We start from the raw sequence: 8,985 nt of genomic DNA, 5'->3' as shown, positions 1-8,985 counted from the left end.
AATAAAATTTCATGATTTGACCACCAAATTTAAAGAAATTAACAATGCATACATCTTTACATTTTCCATATTCGCTATTCTGCAGCATGCAGTTTACTTCTTCTTTTTCTCTAAATTTCATAAAATCAGTGTCTCATGATCCCAGGATGCCTGGATCACCATTACAGAACTCCCTATGAACAGCTATCTTGTTCCTATTTGGATACTGTAACTTAGAGTTTTATGAACTCTCAAGACAGTGCACTTCATTTTCAATTAACACAAACCTTCAGAAATGCTTCTGATGTGAACTCAGAAATAAATGTTGATATACATCTATGTGCTTGTTACTTTTTGTTTCTTGTCTCAGACAACACAGGAGACCTGGACCCTTTTCTGCATGAACCATAATATAGATCTTACAAGGCTACAAAAATCTACCACACTCCTATAAATCTTGTCACTTCTCCTAGCTAACTACCTTTTAGCCTTTTTTCATTAAATTTTACACTTCAAATGGGTGACACATATTATATGCATTATATCTGACTTTTTTAAAAAAGAACCTTGGAAATATAAGACACATGAATGGCAGTTTCTCTAGTGAAAAATTAACATCTCTAAGAATATTTCCTTGAGTCACAAAACTCAAAGGGCCATCATCCCCATAGGAATTATATTTATAATTCTGCTAAAGATTATAATTACAATCTATAATATGGGCAAACAACATGCTTAAGCCACACCCAGAAATCAGCATGTGAAGATGCTTGTAATCTCAACCCAAAAGGATTTACCAGTGGAAATCTAAAACGGCCATGGGGAAATTTTCCTATATGCACCAACTTCAATGAGCAGCTGGAATGTACATAGAGTCTTAGTTTAAAACTTTAGCAATTAATTTGTTATGAATTTTTAAAGGTGACCCAGTATAACAAATAAACATTCTGGTTCAGGGAATATTCATCAAACAGGTATTATATAAACCACTATGTTGCAGAGCCTAGAAATACAAAGACGAATTTAATCCAGTTCTAGCCCCAGAGGAGTCTTATTTAAGAGCAACAGGAAAAGACAGGAGGTATGAAGAGAAACAGAAGACAAGACAAGAAATATACAAAGAAAGACTGTATTTCTGGCGCTAGAGTGGAATAGATAATTTACAAATCCCCCCTTGACAAAAACAAAGCATAACACAGAAAACATTCAGAACAAAATATAGCAAACATTCTTTTAAAGACACAGCTAAATGTTCAACAAAATGGAAACTTCTCAAAGGCCAAAATAGAAAAATTAAGCAAAATATAGAAAATTAAGCAAATGGTCTGAAATTAACTCTGTGGATAGTGAAGGTACAGGCCTAGTCTTTATAACAGGCCTTGTAGGTGAAGAGAAACCAAAAAAGGATCTCACACCAAGTAAAGGAGCTTGGCCTTTTGATGTACATTTTGGAGAGCTATAGCATGGTATAAAATAGGAAAGCAACATGACTAAATTCACATTTTAGAAATATTACTCTTGCAGCAGTATAGTTCTTGGATTTTAGGGAATCCAAAAATCTGTATTCAGAGATGGGGCATTTGGAGGGCAACTGCATCATGCAATTCTAGTTCATCAATGATAAGTACCTAACTCAACAGTTAGAAAGGAAGCCTAGTTGGAAGAGCTGAGTCACTGTGGGTATGCCTTGTCTCCCTTCCTCTCTCTCTCTCTCTGCCTTTTTCTCATTCTCTTTCTCCTTCCCTCTCCCCCCCTCACCACTTCTCTGTTTCTTGTAGATTCTCACAGACTCATAGAATAAAAACTCTGCTCCTTCTTTAATTTGAGGGTCTTGGGTATTGACACGGTGTGAGAGTGAATGTTCAGTTAACATTCCGTTGACTTGAACAATTAATTTTATGTATATAATAACCAGACTTTGTATTTTGATTTGTAACTGTATTTCAACATTTATAATGTTCAGCCACAATACTCAGTTCAAGCCAACTCTATTTATTTATTTATTTATTTATTTATTTATTTATTTATGGTGGTCCCAGGGATTGAGCTCAGGCTCTTGTGCTTGCCAGGCAAGCACTTATTCCACTGAGCTATCTCCTTGGCCCGCCAATTCACTTTAAAAAAATTTAAAGATTTGTTGTGGCAACTTTTGAATTACCAAAGAAATGACAGTGCAATTTTCTTTTTTTGTATTTTAGGGAATGGTCTATTGGGTGTTCAGGGTCTCACAACTAGATCAGACTCATAGTGATCTGCCTGTTTACAGCCTCCCAAGAGCTGGGATTACAGGTGCGCACCACCATGCCCAGTCTCAATTGCCATCTCAGCGTGCCCCAGGGGCGGGGCAGCACGGCAGGCCTGGGGATTGAACCCTTGGCCTCTGTGCCTGCTTGCAGGTGCTTTAATCTGCTGAGCTATTTAGCCGGCCCTAGATGTGTCTATTTAAACTAAATCTTATTGTATTCATTTCCAAAGAACATGATACAGTTTAATCACTCTATCATTTATGATTAGCATTTATAGAAGATCACTATAAGACCTTCATGACTACTGTCAGGCCTGACGTGAAAAAGACTTTCTCAATAAACATGGTCCTCTTTACAAACAACAGGAAACCAGGCTGCCCTCAGCAAACAAGAATTGATAGCCATAAAGAAATTTAAGGCTGGACCTATGGCCAGAAGATTCAGCATATGTACACTGTGCTGATCTTCCTTGTAGCTCTGACCTCAAACATCCCATCCCGATTCTTTGGGACTATTTTCCCTAACCCCAAGCCCTATATGTGGCCTCCTCTCCACATATTCACTGATAGCACTCTGACTTCAGCCTGCCTATATGTAGATGGAATTAAATCCAGTATTTCCCAGTCTGTCTCTGAGTATTTCCTCATGTGCTGTTAATTAACAACTACTAAATTCTTTCCACTGCTAAAGACTACAAATATGAGATCTGAGAAAATAGGCGATTTGGGACTATCTAAACCATTTGGGGACCTTGCAAAAAGAGCACTGTGACTATGGAACACATGATAATAAACTGCACCATAAATCAAAAAACCTGTTTATTATTCAAAGGATTCAAGTTCAATTTATAGCAATTATAAGGTATTAATTGTGTTCTATTTAATTGTCAAACAATATTTTCTCTTTCAGTGAAATCTTCAGGAAACGCTTAGTTTTTTGTTTTTTTTCATCCAGAATAAATTTGGTGTACCTGGTTGGTGGTTTTTAATTCTTTCATGAAATAGATACTAAGAAATCAGGCTTATTTGGCACTTGATGTATATATGTTCATAATGTTATATAATTCACATATATACACATATATATATACATGCACATAAACATGTGTGTATATATAGCCTGCTTCTTCAACCAGGATTATAAATTCTTCAAGAGTAGAAAATATAAATAACTTGTGAGTTATCATCAGTGCCAAAGGGAGAACCCATTATGTAGTTCTTAATGAAATCTTTCTTGACTAATTTAGCTCTTCTTTTCTAAGCACAAGAGACTTTGGAAGAAGATAAATCACAGCACATTAATGTGAACAAGATTTGTGATGGGAAAAATGGGAATCAGTAAGAGTCTTAAAGTGCTAAGTTCCAGAAGGAGGTAGGCAACTGACATCATTATGAACATAGTGTTTGTTTCACTAGACTTTTTTTTTCACATATATTTTTTCTGGGAAATAATACTTTCTAGACCAGTACTCTTACCTTAGTTTCCTTCTTTCATAGGATTCTTTTTCCTACCTGATAGGTTTTGCTTTTCTTTAGAACTGTGTCCTACCTGAGCTGATATTCTCCCCCAAGATTTAGATATTATGAATTGTGGCTATAAACATAGATATGCATGTGTCACTGTAAGATGATATTTTTAAGTCTTTGGGGAAGATAATGTAAAAGGGGAATAGTTAAGAAATGAAATTTGTAGTTTTAGTTTTTTGAGGCATTTTCATACTAGTTTCCATAGTGATTGTATTAGTATATTCTCACCAATAGGATGGGAGCATACCCTGCTCTCCCTAGGCTCGTCAGCATTTGCTATTATTTGATTTTTTGATGATAGCCATTCTTTCTGGAATAAGATGAAATCTCAGTGTTGTTTTAATTTGCATTTCTCTAAAGGACAAAGAGTGAATATTTTTCATTTACTTACTGGCCATTTGTATTTCTTTTTCTCTGTCTTTATTTCAATTGCCTTAAAAAGAAATAACCATAGATGTTTATTCAGCTCATGGATCTGGAGGCTAGGAAGTTTACGATCAATGGGCCACATCTGATGAAGGCCCATGTGCCATTAATTAACAGCATCACACAGAAGAAAGGCAAGTTTTATAACTTAACAACCCCATCACAACCGGTCATTAATCAACTCATAAGAGTGAAACGCTGGGCCGGGGAGATGGCTCAGTAGGATAAGCGTTTGACTAGCAAACACAAGGATCTGAGTTCAATCCCCGGCTCTGCCAAAAAAAAAAAAAAAAAAAAAAAAAAAAGAGTGAAACTCTGGTGAGCTAGTTGCCTGTTTTTTGATAGAATCTTTTGTTTTAGGGGGCATAAATCTTTTAAAACTGAACTGAGTCTGATCCTTGGACAGTATTAGAATCCACTAAATATGTGGGAGGGACAGTGGATCAGAGCTAAGATCTACTGTACTGTTTTCACATTTACATTTTTGTGTGTGAATGCTAGATCCTGCCCTGCCTTTTCAATTTGGAGTGATCTATGATTTCCATCTAAGATGTGTTTCTAAGATGTGTTTCACATATCAAAGTTTCAGTGTTTCCTTGTGTGCCCTAAGTCAGGTTTTCTCTGTGTACCTTTTAGCCCAACAGGTGCTAGCCTGTTCTGGAGGTTCCTCGTGCACACATCCCAGACTGTGGCAACTATCCAAGCCCAGGCATATAGTTTCTCACTTTGGTCAATGGAGATGATAAATAGACCACTGAGTTCTATGCTGGATGCAGGCACCACTGCCATGGAATTCCACACAGCATTGCTTCTGACCAAGGAACACATTTTATAGCCGAAGAAGTAAAGGAGTGGGTTCATGCCCATGGAATTCACTGGTCTTATCATGTTCCTTACCATTCAGAAGCAGGTGGATTGATAGTTGGAATGGTCTTTTGAAGATGTAGTTATAGTGTCAGCTAGATGGCAATAGTTTACAGGGCTGGGGTAAGGTACTTCAAAAGGCTGTATATGCTTTGAATCAGTGCCCTCTGTATGGCACTGTCTCCCATAGCCAGGATTCATGGGTCTAGGAATCAAGGGGTGGGAGTAGAAATGGTATCACTCATCATTACCCATAGTGATCCACTAGCAAAATTTTTGCTTCCTGTCTCCATAACCTTATGTTCTGCTGGATTAGAAGTCCTAGTCCCAGAAAGGGGAAGGCTAGTACCAGGAAGCACAGCAATGATACCATTGAACTGGAAGCTAAGATTTCCTCCTGGTCACTTTAGTCTCCTCATGCCTCTGAGGAAACATGCTAAAAAGGGAATCACCGTGTTGTCAGGGGTGATAGACTCAGACTATGAGAGGGAAATTAGATTACTACTCCACATGGAGGAAAGGAAGACTATACGTGGAATGCAGGAGATCTCCTGGAGCGCCTCTTAGTATTGCCATGCCCTGTTATCAAAGTGAATGGAAACTACAACAACTTAATACAGGCACGATGACAAATGGTTCAGAGCCTTCAAGAATGAAAGTATGGGTCACTACACTAGGGAAAGAACCAAGCCCTGTTGAAGTACTTGCTGAAAATCAAGGGAATACAGAATGGGTAGTGGAAGAAGGTAGTTGGGTGTTTTTTTTTTGTTTGTTTTGTTTTTTTTGGTACTTAAGGGAAGGATCTATAGGGTGTTCAGGGTCTCACTACTAGATTGGACTCACAGTGATCTGCCTGTTTACAGCTTCCCAAGAGCTGGGATTATAGGCATGCGCCACCAGGCCCAGTCTCAATTGCCATCTCAGCACACCCTGGGGGCGGGGCCGGCACAGCATGCCCAGGAATCCCCTGGTCCCTGCACCTCCTTGCAGGCACTGTAATCTGCTGAACTATTTGGTCGGCCCCAGAAGGTCGTTCTAAATATCAGCTGCAATCTTGTGATCAGCTACAGAAAAGAGGATTATAATTATACTATTTCACCCCTATATATGGTTTGTTATAATATCGATAGATTGAGTACCCATTCTTAAGGATTATTAAACCTGTGTTAATGTTGAAGCATAAGCATCAAGCAAAGAAAACTTACCTTTTATTTTGGTAAGGGTATTAGTGCATTTCCGTTTGTACACAGCATAGTTATAACATGTTAGGTGCAACTGTATGCTTATCTCTGTATCTGGAGACTGGTTTAAAGAAATATGTAGGGGTCGGGTAGATAGCTCAGTAGAATAAGTGCCTGCCTGGCCAGCGCAGGGTCCTAAATTCAATCCCTGGTAACACACACACACACACACACACACACACACACACACACACGAAATATGTGTAGTTGCCAAGTTGAGAACGGGTGGATTGTAGTAGTTGATACATTGTGTCAACTTGGCCAGATACTCTGGGTGGTTCCACGCCCTGGGACTGGGGACCCCTGGCCCACCCCAGAGTGACTAAGCACAGAAAGGGTATATAAGGGGATTGAGGCAGGATTTGGTGCTCCACTTCCTCAGAGGAACTTCAGTCTTCAAAGTCAGCTTGGACATCATCTCCTGGCTTCCACCACAGACTCAGACTTGGATCCTTCAGCTTTCTGTCACAGATTCTTCATCACAGACCTTGTCAGCCAACGATACAGATTTGCACGGAACACCGCAGTGAGCTTCAGACCTTGGGACTGAATCCTTCAGTCTCCTGTTTGCAGATGCCCTCTGCACGCTTCCTCATCTGACTCTGTGGCTAACTGTCGTAAACCAATCTTGTAATTTCTTATACATGTGTACATCTTGTGTTATATCTATTCCTTGTATTATATCTGTTCCTCTAGTAAAACCCCACAGTGTTTTGCAGTTTATAATAGCCACTGGATTTCCTTGGAGCTCATACTGCCAGCATTGTCTGTCATTTCTCCTCGGAGCTAGTGACCCTGTCTGGGCTTACCTTGTGTTAGCAGAGACAGGTCTCGCTCCCTGGGAGCCAAGATGAGCTTTGAACTTTGTTCTTTTTTCTGTGTCATGCTCCATTTCTCCAGCTTCTCCATAGTTTCTAGTTTTCCTATAAGCTCTGTCCCATTTCTTGGAGATTTATTCCTTTTTATTTCTTCATCAAATTGTTGTTTTGTCTTAATTCCAGGTCCGAGAGGGGATATTTTGCTACCTGTCTCTACTTTGCCTTGTGCTTACATTTTAATGATGTATTCTGTCAAAAATCGATTAATGGACAATAGAATTAAGTGCTACTGCTGCACCTTCTCCATCAGAAGATAGGAGTTAAATGGCTTCTTAACTAATCTCTCACTATACCCATGACTTCTTTTTAGAGAAATAGGTTTTATATACCTTAAATTTTTCTACATCCATTTTCCTATTCATTCTAATTTCTGTATCTTAAATCCTCTCCCTCCCCCAGTTTCCACCTCCACGAACTCAACTTGTATTTATGGAGTATCTCAAGGGGAAGGTTCTTCATAAAGTCTTTAGCTAACCTCATAACCCTAATATTACTTCCTGCTCTACTGATATAGAACTTTTGTTTTGCATCATAATATGTATGTATTTGTTCTATTTACTCTCCCCTTTTAAATTATTTGCAGAAATTAGCGCAGAAACTTACATAAATTAGGCAGAGAGTACATGATCTAGGGCTCATTTTCAGGTACATACACACATCCTATTAACTTTCTTCTCCTCCTCCTTCTCGTCCTCCTCTTCCTCCTTCTTTTGAGACAGGGTCTCACTTTTTAGTTCACTAAATTGAGTGAGTTCAGGCTGGCCTCTCACTCATGGTGATCCTCCTGCATCAGTCTTGCAAGTGCTGAGGTTATAGATGTGAACCCCCACACTATGCAGTTAATTATTTATCAAGTGTCTGTGGAATACAGAAATCTGGTCTGTGTACAAATAAGAAAGAAGCCATATGTGTGCAAACGAAACAAGGGAGGGGGAATGAAAACTGTTCAGCCTACGCTGACCTTCCATTTCTTCTCTAACTCCAGTCTTTCTAAACCCAGCTGCTGCCTTGTTCTGGGATCTGACATATTATATCCTTATAATAAACATTCCTTTCTGCTAAGACTAACTCCATTTCCTTTCAGACACCTGTAACCAGCCAGTCTATTTAAGACAAAAATATTTTATTGAATCACAGAATTTCCACTTCCCAGTGTGCTAGAATTCCCCCAGTGTTTATCAAGCCCTTACTATGCGTAAGTTATTCAGCATCAGTGTACAGAAATCTAACAAGTTTTATTTTCCATTTTCTTTAATATCCTTTTACCACAGAAACATATATTAGGCCACACATATTTAAATGTTTTATATCTACAATGTAAATCCAAAGTCTATGCTTCCTGGTTCATGTTGCAGCTAATATTTACTCAGTGTGTTGTTTATCAAGGTACATCAATATTTTGAATGAGTTTACTTACAGGCACAAAAGAATAGCTGCTCTCACCTGGTAAGAATTACAATCTCAGTTTTTAAAAAAAATCTGAAATGCTTTTAGCAAGGTCTCACTTTCCCTCGTCTTCTTGGAGACTTTGGGAAAGCATTCTGGGCCACAGCCTTATGTGGGTGAGATTTGAACCCACTTAGAATGATGTGGTCATGAAGGTTTTCAGAGTAAGCAGACAAGAAGGGAGACAGATGTCAGATCAGTCTGACACCTGTACTAACCTTGGAAGACACAGAAGACGCTACCGGGGGCTGGGGAGATAGCTCAGCAGTCTAAGCACCTACCTGGCAAGTGCAAAGACCCAGGTTCTATCCTCGGTACTCTATGCCAGGCTGGTCTCAGAGCCCCAGGTACACTGTGCCAACCACCAAAACCAAGCATG

General features: G+C 39.1%; 1 protein-coding gene and 1 pseudogene across 6 annotated transcripts in view; one reads left to right on the top strand and one right to left on the bottom strand.

The window, feature by feature from the left end:
* The window catches only part of Frmd5 (FERM domain containing 5), a 362,213-nt gene that overhangs the window by 208,024 nt on the left and 145,204 nt on the right, over nucleotides 1–8,985 (bottom strand). The gene's annotated exons all lie outside the window — the stretch shown is intronic.
* The window catches only part of LOC105741536, a 29,785-nt pseudogene continuing 26,466 nt past the window's right edge, over nucleotides 5,667–8,985 (top strand).

This window comes from Octodon degus, unplaced genomic scaffold (assembly GCF_000260255.1).
Source record: "Octodon degus isolate 3935 unplaced genomic scaffold, OctDeg1.0 scaffold00002, whole genome shotgun sequence".
Taxonomy (NCBI): domain Eukaryota; kingdom Metazoa; phylum Chordata; class Mammalia; order Rodentia; family Octodontidae; genus Octodon; species Octodon degus.
The sequence above is the reverse complement of the archived record's forward strand: the minus strand, read 5'-3'. Positions and strand labels throughout refer to the sequence as shown.